We start from the raw sequence: 18,982 nt of genomic DNA on the forward strand, positions 1-18,982 counted from the left end.
GATGGCTGAGAATTGCCTTGTACACCAGGATTTTGTGGTTCTGCCTTAGCTTGGACCCTCTCCCAATAAGCCAATGCATCTGCCTCAGACGCGCATCGGCCTGTATGCGTTTGCTGACGATGTGGGGACGCAAGTGAGCCTGCGGTCCAGGTAAGTCCTAGGTACTTGGGTGCGGGTGCGTTGGAATGATGACTCCGTTTAGCGTGACCGGTGGGCAGTCTCCTCTCCTTAGTGCAAATGTTGTTTGGGTAGATTTTTCCGCGTTCACTACGATGTCCACCTGCTGAGCCAGGGATGTAGCGCGTCCATTTGCCTTTGGATTGTTCGGAGGCTTCTCGTGGGTCGGATGAGGAGGCGAGGAAAGCCGTGTCATCTGCATAAGTCGCTATAGTTAGGTTCCTGGAGGGATTATGGGAAGGTCTGCGGTTGTAAAGGGTGTACAGTATTGGTCCGAGCACACTGCCTTGCGGAACTCCAGCTCTATCAGTCGTGCTGGTAGGCTTATTGCACTTCCGCATCTGACTTGGAATGCTCTTCCCTCAGTGTAGGATTTGAGGAGGTAAAATGGGGGCTTGGGAGGTAGGATTTGAGTTTATGAGGAGTCCAGGATGCCAAACTCTGTCGAATGCCTGCTTCACGTCGAGCATTACACGCAGCAGTATTTCTTTTGCTCGAATGCCTCGAGGATCCGTTCACTAGCCGGTGGCATTGCTCTGGTGTTCCGTGGGAGCGCCTGAAGCCAAACTGGTGATCGGGGATCAAACCAGCCTCATCCAGTACTGGCAATACTCTGCGCAAAATACTCTTTCGAGTATTTTGGAGAGGATTGCCAGCAAACTAATCGGACGATAGGAGGCGAGATTGGCTTCAGGCTTACCAGGCTTGAGGAGGACAATAACCTCTGCTCTTTTCCACTCTTCGGGAAGTACCCTAGCCGGAAGCAGCTGTTGTAAATGCTGGCCAGCATTTGTGTGCAGCGGAGGGAGCATTTTTAGGGCCGCCGCATCTATACGATCCAGGCCTGGAGATTTGTTGTTCTTCAGTAGAGCAATCTCCTGCGCAACTTCCTCAGGGTCGACTGGTTCCAACGGGGACCGGGAGAGCTTGGGCTATTGAGAAACCGGGCTGTTTCAGCATGTTCTTCGCAGTGCAGCAGTCGAACGGAGAGAAGGCGTTGTAAAGGTTTCGGCGAAAGCTTCTGCTCTTTCAGCATCCGAAAGGCACCAGGATCCATCTGCTTTGCGCACTGCGGAAACCTTTTGGCTGGTCGTTTAATGTGGCGGGTGACGTTCCACAGATTGTGGTCTGGGTCCCCGGGAGAGATTCCTCGAGGAATCTGAGGAAGGAGTCCTGGCGTAGGCTGGAGATCTTGTCCTTCAACTCCTTTGTGGCGTGATTGAGCGCGTTTTGTCTCTTGGATTCGCGTCAAGAACCAAACTCTCCTGAGACGCCTCTTCTCAGTCACGAGTGCCGCAATTTCGCGGGACCAGAGGTGGAGGTCCCTGCTAGGTGTTCTCGCAGTCTTTGGTGGCGGTGGGCTTGCGAATTCCGCAGCGTTTTGCATCTGCCTGGTGAGATTCCCGATAGCTTCATCAATGTTCCTGGGTGTGTTGAGGATGGGGTTCGGATTGACGGTGGAGAGCATCCAGGACGCGAACTTGGCGGCGTCGGTATATTTTCCAGTGAGCCTTCTGAGCGGTTTTCCTGAGGACTGGCGTGTTGATTAGCACGTTTATTGCACAGTGGTCTGACAGGAGATCAGCATTTGTTGTGCAGCTGATCTTCGCATGCCCTATGCCTTTCGACACAGCAAAGTCCAGTAGGTCTGGAGTCTTGAGGGGATTCGTTGGCCAGTGAGTGGGCTCGCCAGTGGAGTGGCAGTCCAGTCGGTGGCGTTGCAGGTACCCAAACAGAGTTTTCCCTTTGGGTTGTTGCGCGCGATCCCCACCAAGAATGTTTGGCGTTATAATCTCCAGCTGCTATGAAGCGGGGCCCAAAATGCTCGAAGAACTCACTGAGGTGAGATGCTGTTATGCGGTATCTGGGGGAAAGTAGACCGCTCCAATGTCTAATCTCCTTGCGGGCTGACAATCCTGATGACAGGACATTGTGCCAGTCTTGCTGAAACGCGGGCAGCTCTAGGTATTGAATACCGCTCCTGATGAGGATGGCTGCTCCACCGCGTGCTCTGCCAGAAGGATGGTCTGCATGGATGAGGTCATATCCGCTGATATTAAAGTGGATCTGGGGGAGAAGTGGGTTTCGGCTACGAGTAGGATATCGATCTGGTGGGTCTTCAGATGGTGCTCGACTATGGCCTTGCTGTTCTGCAGGCCGTTCGCATTCCAGACGACTAGGTGGAGCTTTAGTTGCATGACTTGCTGTTGAGAATGGTGGCCACCAGCTGTGTCATCTGGGTGAACATGCGCTCCATCATCCTTTCCATCATTCCTTCCATGCGAGCGAACATCGCTTCTATCTGACCGGAGTGTGGGTTTCTGTTTGGGTTTGGACTGGGTTGTGGGATTCTGCGGTGCTGCGTGCACTCCGTTGAGGGCGTCTCGGTAGCTCCTGCCAGAGGTGACGTTTGGTGATGCCACGGCGGCGCCTTGTTAGCATTAGCGACGGGCCTGTTTTCGGAGCAGCGAGTGCTTTGGCCTTTTGTATGCAGGGCATCCCTTGAAAGACGCAGGATGGTCCGCCTGGCAGTGGAAGCAGCACGCTTTGTCGTCCTCCCTCTTCTCACATGCCCTCGATTCGTGAGGGCCTCCACACTTTACACATCGGTATTCCAGGAAGCAGTAACGCTGGTATGACCGAATCCTTGGCACCTGAAGCATTGAGCACGTCGTTGAACTCTGCGGCGGTTCAATGGTTACTACCGACCTGCAGATCCGCTTGACTTGGTAGACGTCTTTGTTGTTGCTGGAAGGCTCCAGGTTGGCGAAGAATATTCCCAGCGGTTCTTTAGTTCTTCTGCCAATGGGATTGTGCAGATCTCTAACAGCGTGCCCTTGTCTGCGAAGGTCTTCAATGATTTCCTCACGATCGGTGGAGTGGTGGAGTCCTTTGATGACAACCTTGTATGCACGTTCATCTTTCGGCTGGAAAGTCCGATGCCTCTTGTTTTGGGCCACAAGTTGGAGACGCAGAGCTGTATAGGACTCTTTGTCCGGCATCATGACACGTACGTTGTTGCCATTCAGGTCTTGTAGGTAAAATTGTTCTTCGGGCCTACAAGAGTCGTGATCATCTTGACGAGTGCCGAGATGTTGGTCACATCGGGATAAAAATCGGAGGTGGCTTGATGGTCTTCGGGGTGGGCTTTGGTTTCTCGGGGTCTTGGGCTTGGAATCGTCTTTAGGTCCGGGTTCGTCATCAGAGCTCTCTTGGTCGTACTCGTCTTCTTCGGTCGAGAGTAAAGCGAAGGCGTTGTTGGCGAGCTTCTTGCGCAGAGCTGCGCTAGTGCTTGGCTTATCTTCCAGCTCCTCTCCCTGTGCTTCTTTGCCGGTTTTCGCTTTATCTCGCCCGGCTCTGTATGCGAGGTGCTTCCCTCGCTGCTGGAGCTGCTCTTGCGTGTTCTCAGAGCCTTTTTGCGTGGTGTTGTTCCAAGCTTGTGGGTGCGCGGGGGGCCTGCCAGTCCATCTTCTCCAAAGTTGATAAGGAGTGAGGAGGGGGGGGGGGGGGAAGCTGGGCACCGTAAGCCGGTGAGCCAGGCAGCACGTGGCTGCTGCTTTGCAATTAATCCGCTGCTTCGAGCACTGGGTTTTTTGCGCTGATAACACGCACACTCGGGTGTGCGATGGTGTTAGTGCGAACTACCGTTAGTACTTGGCTGGGCCAATCAAAACGCGCGACAAGATCACGCGACGCGAAGTGGCTGGGCACAAGTAACGGGACTTACAACTGTGAACAATTGCTAACAATTTGCTAACAATTTGCTGTCGATCCGCAGGCACGTCTGCACTCGTCGAGTGTTCGATCGCGACGATCAATTTAGTGACGCATATGATATTGTCCTTATCATATAATTTTGATATAAGACTTAAAGAATTGTATCAAGTTGCCAAACACCTCTCATCATTTATGACGCATATGATATTGTCCCTATCATATAATTATATACAGACTTAATGAATTGTGTCAAGTTGCCAAACACCTCGTCATCAATTTAGTGACGCATATGATATTGTCCCTATCATATAATTTTGATATATAGACTTTAAAGAATTGTATCAAGTTGCCAAACACCTCGTCATCAATTTAGTGACGCATATGATATTGTCCCTATCATATAATTAATATAAAGACTTTAATGGATTGTGTCAAGTTGCCAAACACCTCGTCATCAATTTAGTGACGCATATGATATTGTCCTTATTATATAATTTTGATATAAAGACTTTAAAGAATTGTATCAAGTTGCCAAACACCTCGTCATCAATTAGTGACGCATATGATATTGTCCCTATCATATAATTATATACAGACTCTAATGAATTGTGTCAAGTTGCCAAACACCTCGTCATCAATTTAGTGACGCATATGATATTGTCCCTTTCATATAATTAATATAAAGACTTTAATGATTGTGTCAAGTTGCCAAACACCTCGTCATCAACTACTATATTATGGTTGCGCCGACCTCTCATATTGTATTCTCTTATGTGTTCATAGGATTTTGACAATTATACGAGTAAATTAAATAATATACATATGAAAATGATTAATTATTATGTATAAGGGAAAAATGATGAAATATTCCATATTATCTTAGTATATAGAGGAAAGACCGTTGCCGACCTCTGATATTGTTCAAACTTATGTATTTATATGATTTTGGCAATTATATGAGTAAATTAAAAATATACATATGAAAATGGTTAATTATTATATGTATATGGGAAAATGCTAAGATATTCCCATATTCTCTTAGTATTATAGAGAAAAGCATTAAGTGAGAGGGTATAGTAGTGTAAACGACCGGAATTACGACAGAGGGTTCAAAAACTACTATAGGTAGGCAGTGGTGCCGACCTCTCATATTGTTCAAAACTTATGTATTATATGATTTTGGCAATTGTAATGAGTAAATTAAATAATATACATATGAAAATGATAATTATTATATGTATAAGGGAAAAAATGCTGAAATATTCCCACATTCTCTTAGTATTATAGAGAAAATCCATTATAGTGAGAGGTATAGTAGTGTAAACGACCGGAATTACGACAGAGGGTTCAAAAACTACTATAGGTAGGCAGTGGTTGCCGACCTCTCATATTGTTCAAAACTTATGTATTCATATGATTTTGGCAATTATATGATTAAATTAAATAATATACATATGAAAATGGTTAATTATTATATGTATATGGGAAAAAATGCTGAGATATTCCATATTCTCTTAGTATTATAGAGAAAAGCCATTATAGTGAGAGGGTATAGTAGTGTAAACGACCGGAATTACGACAGAGGGTTCAAAAACTACTATAGGTAGGCAGTGGTTGCCGACCTCTCATATTGTTCAAACTTATGTATTCATATGAATTTGGCAATTAATGAGTAAATTAAATAATAAACATATAAAAATTAATATTTATTATATGTATAAAAAAAAAAATAATCATATTATATATGAATAATGGAAAAAAAATGAAATGTTCCTATAATCTCTTAATATATAAGAGAATAGACCGTATGTTGGGTGGCAAACGGAATTGAAAATACCCGCTTTGAGGACAGCGGGTTCAAAAACTACTATAGGTAGGCAGTGGTTGCCGACCTCCCGCATTATTCGAAATATTTATTTCGGATTATGTTTATATTGGTTACATAAAATAAAGTATATTATTATCCGTACAAATTGTTTCTCAGTTCTATAGAACACGGGACTTGGCTCCGCGGATAATAGGAATATACGCTTTTTAGATAATATCGTTGAAACAAAAGTCAAGTTTCTATTATATATAGAATAACAAATCGTTTCCATATATTATCGTTAATTTTTGGAGGCAGGCAAATATTAATTTATTACCTGCCGTATAGTTGGATTATTATATCGTTACGGTATAATACAAATATGGATTCTTATGAAAGAAATATAAAATTATATATTAAATGTGGAAATATTATCATATGCGCTTGGTTTTATGTTATATATTACCAGAGAGATATATGAAAAGAGATAAATTTTAAATTTATCTTCAAAATGCAAATGATTTAACTTAATATTTATATTGGTTAAACAAAAATTGTACATGTGTGGATACAATAATTATGTATGTTGGAAATAAAATGATATTTTATAATGAAATATGTATATATAAAAAGATAAAATTATAGAAACATATATATTACAATAATTATATGAAATTCTTGTTATATTGGTAAAACAAGTATAAATTAAAAATGAAAATATGGATTACGAATGCTATATAAAAATGGCCGTAATCGAATAGATTTTTTACTTATATTTATATATTTAAAATTTTACCCAAAGGCGAAATATTGAATTTTATTCAATATAATAAAAATCATGGAATTATATAAAGTGAAAAATCTATATATCTATTATATTGCTTATTTCGATTCAAAAAATATGAATGGAATATGAAGGAAAAACATTATTCTGGTTGATCCTGCCAGTAGTTATATGCTTGTCTCAAAGATTAAGCCATGCATGTCTAAGTACACACGAATTAAAAGTGAAACCGCAAAAGGCTCATTATATCAGTTATGGTTCCTTAGATCGTTAACAGTTACTTGGATAACTGTGGTAATTCTAGAGCTAATACATGCAATTAAAACATGAACCTTATGGGACATGTGCTTTTATTAGGCTAAAACCAAGCGATCGCAAGATCGTTATATTGGTTGAACTCTAGATAACATGCAGATCGTATGGTCTTGTACCGACGACAGATCTTTCAAATGTCTGCCCTATCAACTTTTGATGGTAGTATCTAGGACTACCATGGTTGCAACGGGTAACGGGGAATCAGGGTTCGATTCCGGAGAGGGAGCCTGAGAAACGGCTACCACATCTAAGGAAGGCAGCAGGCGCGTAAATTACCCACTCCCAGCTCGGGGAGTAGTGACGAAAAATAACAATACAGGACTCATATCCGAGGCCCTGTAATTGGAATGAGTACACTTTAAATCCTTTAACAAGGACCAATTGGAGGGCAAGTCTGGTGCCAGCAGCCGCGGTAATTCCAGCTCCAATAGCGAGCGTATATTAAAGTTGTTGCGGTTAAAACGTTCGTAGTTGAACTTGTGCTTCATACGGGTAGTACAACTTACAATTGTGGTTAGTACTATACCTTTATGTATGTAAGCGTATTACCGGTGGAGTTCTTATATGTGATTAAATACTTGTATTTTTTCATATGTTCCTCCTATTTAAAAACCTGCACTAGTGCTCTTAAACGAGTGTTATTGTGGGCCGGTACTATTACTTTGAACAAATTAGAGTGCTTAAAGCAGGCTTCAAATGCCTGAATATTCTGTGCATGGGATAATGAAATAAGACCTCTGTTCTGCTTTCATTGGTTTCAGATCAAGAGGTAATGATTAATAGAAGCAGTTTGGGGCATTAGTATTACGACGCGAGAGGTGAAATTCTTGGACCGTCGTAAGACTAACTTAAGCGAAAGCATTTGCCAAAGATGTTTTCATTAATCAAGAACGAAAGTTAGAGGTTCGAAGGCGATCAGATACCGCCCTAGTTCTAACCATAAACGATGCCAGCTAGCAATTGGGTGTAGCTACTTTTATGGCTCTCTCAGTCGCTTCCCGGGAAACCAAAGCTTTTGGGCTCCGGGGAAGTATGGTTGCAAAGCTGAAACTTAAAGGAATTGACGGAAGGGCACCACCAGGAGTGGAGCCTGCGGCTTAATTTGACTCAACACGGGAAAACTTACCAGGTCCGAACATAAGTGTGTAAGACAGATTGATAGCTCTTTCTCGAATCTATGGGTGGTGGTGCATGGCCGTTCTTAGTTCGTGGAGTGATTTGTCTGGTTAATTCCGATAACGAACGAGACTCAAATATATTAAATAGATATCTTCAGGATTATGGTGCTGAAGCTTATGTAGCCTTCATTCATGGTGGCAGTAAAATGTTTATTGTGTTTGAATGTGTTTATGTAAGTGGAGCCGTACCTGTTGGTTTGTCCCATTATAAGGACACTAGCTTCTTAAATGGACAAATTGCGTCTAGCAATAATGAGATTGAGCAATAACAGGTCTGTGATGCCCTTAGATGTCCTGGGCTGCACGCGCGCTACAATGAAAGTATCAACGTGTATTTCCTAGACCGAGAGGTCCGGGTAAACCGCTGAACCACTTTCATGCTTGGGATTGTGAACTGAAACTGTTCACATGAACTTGGAATTCCCAGTAAGTGTGAGTCATTAACTCGCATTGATTACGTCCCTGCCCTTTGTACACACCGCCCGTCGCTACTACCGATTGAATTATTTAGTGAGGTCTCCGGACGTGATCACTGTGACGCCTTGCGTGTTACGGTTGTTTCGCAAAAGTTGACCGAACTTGATTATTTAGAGGAAGTAAAAGTCGTAACAAGGTTTCCGTAGGTGAACCTGCGGAAGGATCATTATTGTATAATATCCTTATCGTTAATAAATATTTGTTATAATACAAATAAATACAATTTACCAAAATAAAAATATTACAAAATGATTCCACGGAATCAAAAGTTAAAGTCAAAATAAAATGAAGATGGCTTTTATTTTATATGTGGGGCTGGCAACCTCATAAAAAGACTTTAACATTATTAATGTTGCTGTGCGTATTTGTGGCAGTACTTACTACAACAACGGCGTTTCCTATAAAAACAAATTCTCGAAAATGGAAATCGAAGAAACTAAACTAAATTCGAAAGTAGAAGTCGAATTAAAATAAAAATAATTTTGAATGTGTGGTAATCAAATAAGTGTGTGTGTATATGGACCATAATATACACGCGTTGCGAATATGTATTGTTCATCTATGTTATGAGCATACGTTGGCTAATGCAACAACCTAAAATATACAATGTTTGTACCTGTCATCCATCAGGTTAATGTTTTATATAAATTTTGCAGTATGTGTCACCCAAAATAGCAAACCATAACCAGATTATTATGATACATAATGCTTATATGAAACTAAGACATTTCGCAACATTTATTTTAGGTATAAAAATAAATTTATTGAAGGAATTGATATATGCCAGTAAAATGGTGTATTTTTAATTTCTTTCAATAAAAACAATATTGACATTATATAAAATTGAATTATAAAACTCTAAGCGGTGGATCACTCGGCTCATGGGTCGATGAAGAACGCAGCAAACTGTGCGTCATCGTGTGAACTGCAGGACACATGAACATCGACATTTTGAACGCATATCGCAGTCCATGCTGTTATGTACTTTAATTAATTTTATAGTGCTGCTTGGACTACATATGGTTGAGGGTTGTAAGACTATGCTAATTAAGTTGTTTATAAATTTTTTATAAGCATATGGTATATTATTGGATTAAATAATGATTTTATTCATAATATTAAAAAAGAAATGAAAAACATTATCTCACATTTGAATGTGAAAAACGAAGAGAAATATTTTCTTTTTCAATCAAATAATACTGAGAAATGTCTAGCATAAAAAATTGAAATATTTTTCATCTAGAATTGTCTCTTATTAATGATTCGGAAAAAGAAAAATCTTGGTTTTGTTATTATTCTTCGTTGGTTCGTTAAATGGATAAAAATGACTTTGCTTACAAGAACTATTGGAACTATTTATAACGAATTTAATTGATTGTTTTATCATTTATATATAAAGAATTTATGGCAAAATATAGTTATATATACAACCTCAACTCATATGGGACTACCCCCTGAATTTAAGCATATTAATTAGGGGAGGAAAAGAAACTAACAAGGATTTTCTTAGTAGCGGCGAGCGAAAAGAAAACAGTTCAGCACTAAGTCACTTTGTCTATATGGCAAATGTGAGATGCAGTGTATGGAGCGTCAATATTCTAGTATGAGAAATTAATGATTTAAGTCCTTCTTAAATGAGGCCATTTACCCATAGAGGGTGCCAGGCCCGTATAACGTTAATGATTGCTAGATGATGTTTCCAAAGAGTCGTGTTGCTTGATAGTGCAGCACTAAGTGGGTGGTAAACTCCATCTAAAACTAAATATAACCATGAGACCGATAGTAAACAAGTACCGTGAGGGAAAGTTGAAAAGAACTCTGAATAGAGAGTTAAACAGTACGTGAAACTGCTTAGAGGTTAAGCCCGATGAACCTGAATATCCGTTATGGAAAATTCATCATTAAAATTGTAATATTTAAATAATATTATTAAGAATAATGTGCATTTTTTCCATATAAGGACATTGTAATCTATTAGCATATCCCAAATTTATCATAAAATATAACTTATAGTTTATTCCAATTAAATTGCTTGCATTTTAACACAGAATAAATGTTATTAATTTGATAAAGTGCTGATAGATTTATATTATTACAGAGCGTTAATTTTTCGGAATTATATAATGGCATAATTATCATTGATTTTTGTGTTTATTATATGCTCTTGTATGATTAACAATGCGAAAGATTCAGGATACCTTCGGGACCCGTCTTGAAACACGGACCAAGGAGTCTAACATATGTGCAAGTTATTGGGATGTAAACCTAATAGCGTAATTAACTTGACTAATAATGGGATTAGTTTTTTAGCTATTTATAGCTAATTAACACAATCCCGGGGCGTTCTATATAGTTATGTATAATGTATATTTATATTATTTATGCCTCTAACTGGAACGTACCTTGAGCATATATGCTGTGACCCGAAAGATGGTGAACTATACTTGATCAGGTTGAAGTCAGGGGAAACCCTGATGGAAGACCGAAACAGTTCTGACGTGCAAATCGATTGTCAGAATTGAGTATAGGGGCGAAAGACCAATCGAACCATCTAGTAGCTGGTTCCTTCCGAAGTTTCCCTCAGGATAGCTGGTGCATTTTAATATTATATAAAATAATCTTATCTGGTAAAGCGAATGATTAGAGGCCTTAGGGTCGAAACGATCTTAACCTATTCTCAAACTTTAAATGGGTAAGAACCTTAACTTTCTTGATATGAAGTTCAAGGTTATGATATAATGTGCCCAGTGGGCCACTTTTGGTAAGCAGAACTGGCGCTGTGGGATGAACCAAACGTAATGTTACGGTGCCCAAATTAACAACTCATGCAGATACCATGAAAGGCGTTGGTTGCTTAAAACAGCAGGACGGTGATCATGGAAGTCGAAATCCGCTAAGGAGTGTGTAACAACTCACCTGCCGAAGCAACTAGCCCTTAAAATGGATGGCGCTTAAGTTGTATACCTATACATTACCGCTAAAGTAGATGATTTATATTACTTGTGATATAAATTTTGAAACTTTAGTGAGTAGGAAGGTACAATGGTATGCGTAGAAGTGTTTGGCGTAAGCCTGCATGGAGCTGCCATTGGTACAGATCTTGGTGGTAGTAGCAAATAATCGAATGAGACCTTGGAGGACTGAAGTGGAGAAGGGTTTCGTGTGAACAGTGGTTGATCACGAGTTAGTCGGTCCTAAGTTCAAGGCGAAAGCCGAAAATTTTCAAGTAAAACAAAAATGCCTAACTATATAAACAAAGCGAATATAATACACTTGAATAATTTTGAACGAAAGGGAATACGGTTCCAATTCCGTAACCTGTTGAGTATCCGTTTGTTATTAAATATGGGCCTCGTGCTCATCCTGGCAACAGGAACGACCATAAAGAAGCCGTCGAGAGATATCGGAAGAGTTTTCTTTTCTGTTTTATAGCCGTACTACCATGGAAGTCTTTCGCAGAGAGATATGGTAGATGGGCTAGAAGAGCATGACATATACTGTTGTGTCGATATTTTCTCCTCGGACCTTGAAAATTTATGGTGGGGACACGCAAACTTCTCAACAGGCCGTACCAATATCCGCAGCTGGTCTCCAAGGTGAAGAGTCTCTAGTCGATAGAATAATGTAGGTAAGGGAAGTCGGCAAATTAGATCCGTAACTTCGGGATAAGGATTGGCTCTGAAGATTGAGATAGTCGGGCTTGATTGGGAAACAATAACATGGTTTATGTGCTCGTTCTGGGTAAATAGAGTTTCTAGCATTTATGTTAGTTACTTGTTCCCCGGATAGTTTAGTTACGTAGCCAATTGTGGAACTTTCTTGCTAAAATTTTTAAGAATACTATTTGGGTTAAACCAATTAGTTCTTATCAATTATAACGATTATCAATTAACAATCAATTCAGAACTGGCACGGACTTGGGGAATCCGACTGTCTAATTAAAACAAAGCATTGTGATGGCCCTAGCGGGTGTTGACACAATGTGATTTCTGCCCAGTGCTCTGAATGTCAAAGTGAAGAAATTCAAGTAAGCGCGGGTCAACGGCGGGAGTAACTATGACTCTCTTAGAGCAATTCAGAGTTAGAAATTCGTCCCTGCTAGAGGAGTGAAGCAGGGTGACCCTTTGTCTCCTATTCTATTTAACTTGGTAATGGACAGGTTACTTAAACCTACCCAGCGAAATTGGTGCCAGAGTCGGAAATGCCATTACTAACGCGGCCGCGTTTGCAGATGATTTGGTACTATTTGCTGAAACTCGAATGGACTTCAAGTATTGTTGGACAGAACGTTGGATTTTCTATCTCTCGTCGGCCTCAAACTTAATGCCGACAAATGTTTTACCGTTGGCATTAAGGGCCAGCCGAAACAGAAGTGTACCGTGCTAGAGGCACAGAGCTTTTACGTAGGCTCAAGGGAGATTCCATCATTGAAGCGAACGGACGAGTGGAAGTACTTAGGCATCAACTTCACTGCAACCGGGAGGGTTCGATGCAATCCGGCCGAGGACATTGGTCCGAAGCTACAAAGATTGACAAAGGCCCCCTCAAACCACAACAGAGGATGTTCGCCTTAGGACTGTCCTTATCCACAGCTCTATCACAAGTTAGCCTTGGGAGTGTGGCGATAGGCATCCTACGAAAAACTGACAAACTAATACGATACTATGTGCGAAGATGGCTAAATCTTCCGCTGGATATACGATAGCATTCATTCACGCACCCCAAAAGTGGAGGTCTCGGAATTCCATCACTTAGATGGTAGCTCCAATGTTAAGGCTAAGACGTTTGAGTAATATTAAATGGCCTCACCTCACGCAAAACGAGGTAGCCAGCTCTTTCCTCGAAGCAGAAAAACAACGGGCCCGAGATAGATTATTAGCAGAACAAAATGAATTGTTATCGCGTCCGGCAATAGAAAAATATTGGGCGAACAAATTGTACCTCTCAGTTGATGGTAGCGGACTCCGTGAAGCAGGCCATTGGGGCCCGCAACACGGGTGGGTTAATCAACCCACGCGTTTACTAACAGGAAAGGAATATATAGACGGTATTCGTCTGCGGATAAATGCCCTACCCACGAAGTCTCGTACTACAAGGGGAAGGCACGAATTGGAACGACAGTGTCGTGCAGGATGTGACGCTCCCGAAACAACAAACCATATTATGCAAAAATGTTACCGATCGCATGGGAGGCGCATAGCTAGACACAACTGCGTAGTAAATCGAATCAAGCGGGGACTTGAGGAGAGAGGCTGCGTAGTCATTGTTGAACCAAGTCTGCAGTGCGAATCCGGTCTTAATAAACCAGACCTGGTGGCACTACGACAAAATCACATTGATGTGATCGACATACAAATTGTGACAGACGGACACTCTATGGATGATGCACACCAGCGCAAAATCAATAGATACGACAGACCGGACATACGAACTGAGTTGCGTCGCAGATTCGAAGCCGCAGGTGACATTGAATTCCATTCTGCCACCCTGAACTGGAGGGGGATCTGGAGTGGTCAATCCGTTAAAAGATTGATAGCGAAGGGTCTCCTCAGCAAATATGATAGTCATATCATTAGCGTCCAGGTTATGAGAGGCAGTCTCGGTTGTTTTAAACAGTTCATGTACCTGAGCGGGTTTTCCCGAGATTGGACTTAGCTAAAACGTTTGGTTCAAAACATTTGCTTGCTGTCTTGGCATAACATCAATAAAGGCATAAACATCGCAAATAATGGTAATATATAAATTGGCTATGAGGATGGTTTTAGTACGTAGGCGTTGCGGAACTTCGGTTCAGATAGAGCAATGAATCGTGCATGCTAGGAAACTGAAGTGTTGACAGACCTAGTATCTTTCGATAGATTTCCATACCTCCGCGATCAAAAAAAAAAAAAAAAAAAAAAAATAGCCAAATGCCTCGTCATCTAATTAGTGACGCGCATGAATGGATTAACGAGATTCCTACTGTCCCTATCTACTATCTAGCGAAACCACAGCCAAGGGAACGGGCTTGGAATAATTAGCGGGGAAAGAAGACCCTTTTGAGCTTGACTCTAATCTGGCAGTGTAAGGAGACATAAGAGGTGTAGAATAAGTGGGAGATATTAGACCTCGGTTTGGTATCGTCAATGAAATACCACTACTCTTATTGTTTCCTTACTTACTTGATTAAATGGAACGTGTATCATTTCCTAGCCATTATACGGATATATTTATTATATCTTATGGTATTGGGTTTTGATGCAAGCTTCTTGATCAAAGTATCACGAGTTTGTTATATAATCGCAAACAAATTCTTTAATAAAACGATGCATTTATGTATTTTTGATTTGAAAATTTGGTATAACTCCAATTACTCAGGTATGATCCAATTCAAGGACATTGCCAGGTAGGGAGTTTGACTGGGGCGGTACATCTCTCAAATAATAACGGAGGTGTCCCAAGGCCAGCTCAGTGCGGACAGAAACCACACATAGAGCAAAAGGGCAAATGCTGACTTGATCTCGGTGTTCAGTACACACAGGGACAGCAAAAGCTCGGCCTATCGATCCTTTTGGTTTAAAGAGTTTTTAACAAGAGGTGTCAGAAAAGTTACCATAGGGATAACTGGCTTGTGGCGGCCAAGCGTTCATAGCGACGTCGCTTTTTGATCCTTCGATGTCGGCTCTTCCTATCATTGTGAAGCAAAATTCACCAAGCGTTGGATTGTTCACCCATGCAAGGGAACGTGAGCTGGGTTTAGACCGTCGTGAGACAGGTTAGTTTTACCCTACTAATGACAAAACGTTGTTGCGACAGCATTCCTGCGTAGTACGAGAGGAACCGCAGGTACGGACCAATGGCACAATACTTGTTCGAGCGAACAGTGGTATGACGCTACGTCCGTTGGATTATGCCTGAACGCCTCTAAGGTCGTATCCGTGCTGGACTGCAATGATAAATAAGGGGCAATTTGCATTGTATGGCTTCTAAACCATTTAAAGTTTATAATTTATTTTATAAACGACAATGGATGTGATGCCAATGTAATTTGTAACATAGTAAATTAGGAGGATCTTCGATCACCTGATGCCGCGCTAGTTACATATAAAAGCATTATTTAATACAATGACAAAGCCTAGAATCAATTGTAAACGACTTTTGTAACAGGCAAGGTGTTGTAAGTGGTTGAGCAGCTGCCATACTGCGATCCACTGAAGCTTATCCTTTGCTTGATGATTCGATAAATAAATGATTTTTTCCTGTAGCCAAACACCTCGTCATCAATTTAGTGACGCATATGATATTGTCCCTATCATATAATTAATATAAAGACTTTAATGGATTGTGTCAAGTTGCCAAACACCTCGTCATCAATTTAGTGACGCATATGATATTGTCCCTATCATATAATTAATATAAAGACTTTAATGAATTGTGTCAAGTTGCCAAACACCTCGTCATCAATTTAGTGACGCATATGATATTGTCCTATCATATAATTTTTGATATAAAGACTTTAAAGAATTGTATCAAGTTGCCAAACACCTCGTCATCAATTTAGTGACGCATATGATATTGTCCCTATCATATAATTAATATACAGACTTTAATGAATTGTGTCAAGTTGCCAAACACCTCGTCATCAATTTAGTGACGCATATGATATTGTCCTTATCATATAATTTTTGATATAAAGACTTTAAAGAATTGAATCAAGTTGCCAAACACCTCGTCATCAATTTAGTGACGCATATGATATTGTCCCTATCATATAATTAATATAAAGACTTTAATGGATTGTGTCAAGTTGCCAAACACCTCGTCATCAATTTAGTGACGCATATGATATTGTCCCTATCATATAATTAATATAAAGACTTTAATGAATTGTGTCAAGTTGCCAAACACCTCGTCATCAATTTAGTGACGCATATGATATTGTCCTTATCATATAATTTTGATATAAAGACTTTAAAGAATTGTATCAAGTTGCCAAACACCTCGTCATCAATTTAGTGACGCATATGATATTGTCCCTATCATATAATTAATATAAAGACTTTAATGGATTGTGTCAAGTTGCCAAACACCTCGTCATCAATTTAGTGACGCATATGATATTGTCCTTATCATATAATTTTTGATATAAAGACTTTAAAGAATTGTATCAAGTTGCCAAACACCTCGTCATCAATTTAGTGACGCATATGATATTGTCCCTATCATATAATTAATATACAGACTTTAATGAATTGTGTCAAGTTGCCAAACACCTCGTCATCAATTTAGTGACGCATATGATATTGTCCTTATCATATAATTTTGATATAAAGACTTTAAAGAATTGTATCAAGTTGCCAAACACCTCGTCATCAATTTAGTGACGCATATGATATTGTCCCTATCATATAATTAATATACAGACTTTAATGAATTGTGTCAAGTTGCCAAACACCTCGTCATCAATTTAGTGACGCATATGATATTGTCCCTATCATATAATTTTTGATATATAGACTTTAAAGAATTGTATCAAGTTGCCAAACACCTCGTCATCAATTTAGTGACGCATATGATATTGTCCCTATCATATAATTAATATAAAGACTTTAATGGATTGTGTCAAGTTGCCAAACACCTCGTCATCAATTTAGTGACGCATATGATATTGTCCTTATCATATAATTTTTGATATAAAGACTTTAAAGAATTGTATCAAGTTGCCAAACACCTCGTCATCAATTTAGTGACGCATATGATATTGTCCCTATCATATAATTAATATAAAGACTTTAATGGATTGTGTCAAGTTGCCAAACACCTCGTCATCAATTTAGTGACGCATATGATATTGTCCTTATCATATAATTTTTGATATAAAGACTTTAAAGAATTGTATCAAGTTGCCAAACACCTCGTCATCAATTTAGTGACGCATATGATATTGTCCCTATCATATAATTAATATAAAGACTTTAATGGATTGTGTCAAGTTGCCAAACACCTCGTCATCAACTACTATATTATGGTTGCGCCGACCTCTCATATTGTATTCTCTTATGTGTTCATAGGATTTTGACAATTATACGAGTAAATTAAATAATATACATATGAAAATGATTAATTATTATATGTATAAGGGAAAAAATGATGAAATATTCCCATATTATCTTAGTATTATAGAGGAAAGACCGTTGCCGACCTCTGATATTGTTCAAACTTATGTATTTATATGATTTTGGCAATTATATGAGTAAATTAAAAAATATACATATGAAAATGGTTAATTATTATATGTATATGGGAAAAAATGCTAAGATATTCCCATATTCTCTTAGTATTATAGAGAAAAGCCATTTAAGTGAGAGGGTATAGTAGTGTAAACGACCGGAATTACGACAGAGGGTTCAAAAACTACTATAGGTAGGCAGTGGTTGCCGACCTCTCATATTGTTCAAAACTTATGTATTCATATGATTTTGGCAATTGTATGAGTAAATTAAATAATATACATATGAAAATGATTAATTATTATATGTATAAGGGAAAAAATGCTGAAATATTCCCACATTCTCTTAGTATTATAGAGAAAATCCATTAAGTGAGAGGGTATAGTAGTGTAAACGACCGGAATTACGACAGAGGGTTCAAAAACTACTATAGGTAGGCAGTGGTTGCCGACCTCTCATATTGTTCAAAACTTATGTATTCATATGATTTTGGCAATTGTATGAGTAAATTAAATAATATACATATGAAAATGATTAATTATTATATGTATAAGGGAAAAAATGCTGAAATATTCCCACATTCTCTTAGTATTATAGAGAAAATCCATTATAGTGAGAGGGTATAGTAGTGTAAACGACCGGAATTACGACAGAGGGTTCAAAAACTACTATAGGTAGGCAGTGGTTGCCGACCTCTCATATTGTTCAAAACTTATGTATTCATATGAATTTGGCAATTATATGAGTAAATTAAATAATATACATATGAAAATGATTAATTATTATATGTATAAGGGAAAAAATGCTGAAATATTCCCACATTCTCTTAGTATTATAGAGAAAATCCATTATAGTGAGAGGGTATAGTAGTGTAAACGACCGGAATTACGACAGAGGGTTCAAAAACTACTATAGGTAGGCAGTGGTTGCCGACCTCTCATATTGTTCAAAACTTATGTATTCATATGATTTTGGCAATTATATGATTAAATTAAATAATATACATATGAAAATGGTTAATTATTATATGTATATGGGAAAAAATGCTGAGATATTCCCATATTCTCTTAGTATTATAGAGAAAAGCCATTATAGTGAGAGGGTATAGTAGTGTAAACGACCGGAATTACGACAGAGGGTTCAAAAACTACTATAGGTAGGCAGTGGTTGCCGACCTCTCATATTGTTCAAAACTTATGTATTCATATGAATTTGGCAATTATATGAGTAAATTAAATAATAAACATATAAAAATTAATATTTATTATATGTATAAAAAAAAAATAATCATATTATATATGAATAATGGAAAAAAAAT

The 18,982-nt window shown here is 39.2% G+C and overlaps 2 non-coding genes and 1 pseudogene across 2 annotated transcripts; all 3 read left to right on the forward strand.

The window, feature by feature from the left end:
* The first annotated feature begins 6,629 nt into the window (after positions 1–6,629).
* Positions 6,630–8,624, forward strand: LOC116803170. Its single transcript, XR_004363438.1, has one exon. It is a non-coding gene; the product is annotated as a small subunit ribosomal RNA (ribosomal RNA).
* A 685-nt stretch (positions 8,625–9,309) lies between these two features.
* Positions 9,310–9,488, forward strand: LOC116803166. Its single transcript, XR_004363435.1, has one exon. It is a non-coding gene; the product is annotated as a 5.8S ribosomal RNA (ribosomal RNA).
* A 394-nt stretch (positions 9,489–9,882) lies between these two features.
* LOC116803171 lies at positions 9,883–15,675 on the forward strand (annotated as a pseudogene).
* Positions 15,676–18,982: the final 3,307 nt, after the last annotated feature.

The sequence above is a fragment of the Drosophila sechellia genome, unplaced genomic scaffold (assembly GCF_004382195.2).
Source record: "Drosophila sechellia strain sech25 unplaced genomic scaffold, ASM438219v1 U_30, whole genome shotgun sequence".
Taxonomy (NCBI): Eukaryota; Metazoa; Arthropoda; class Insecta; order Diptera; family Drosophilidae; genus Drosophila; species Drosophila sechellia.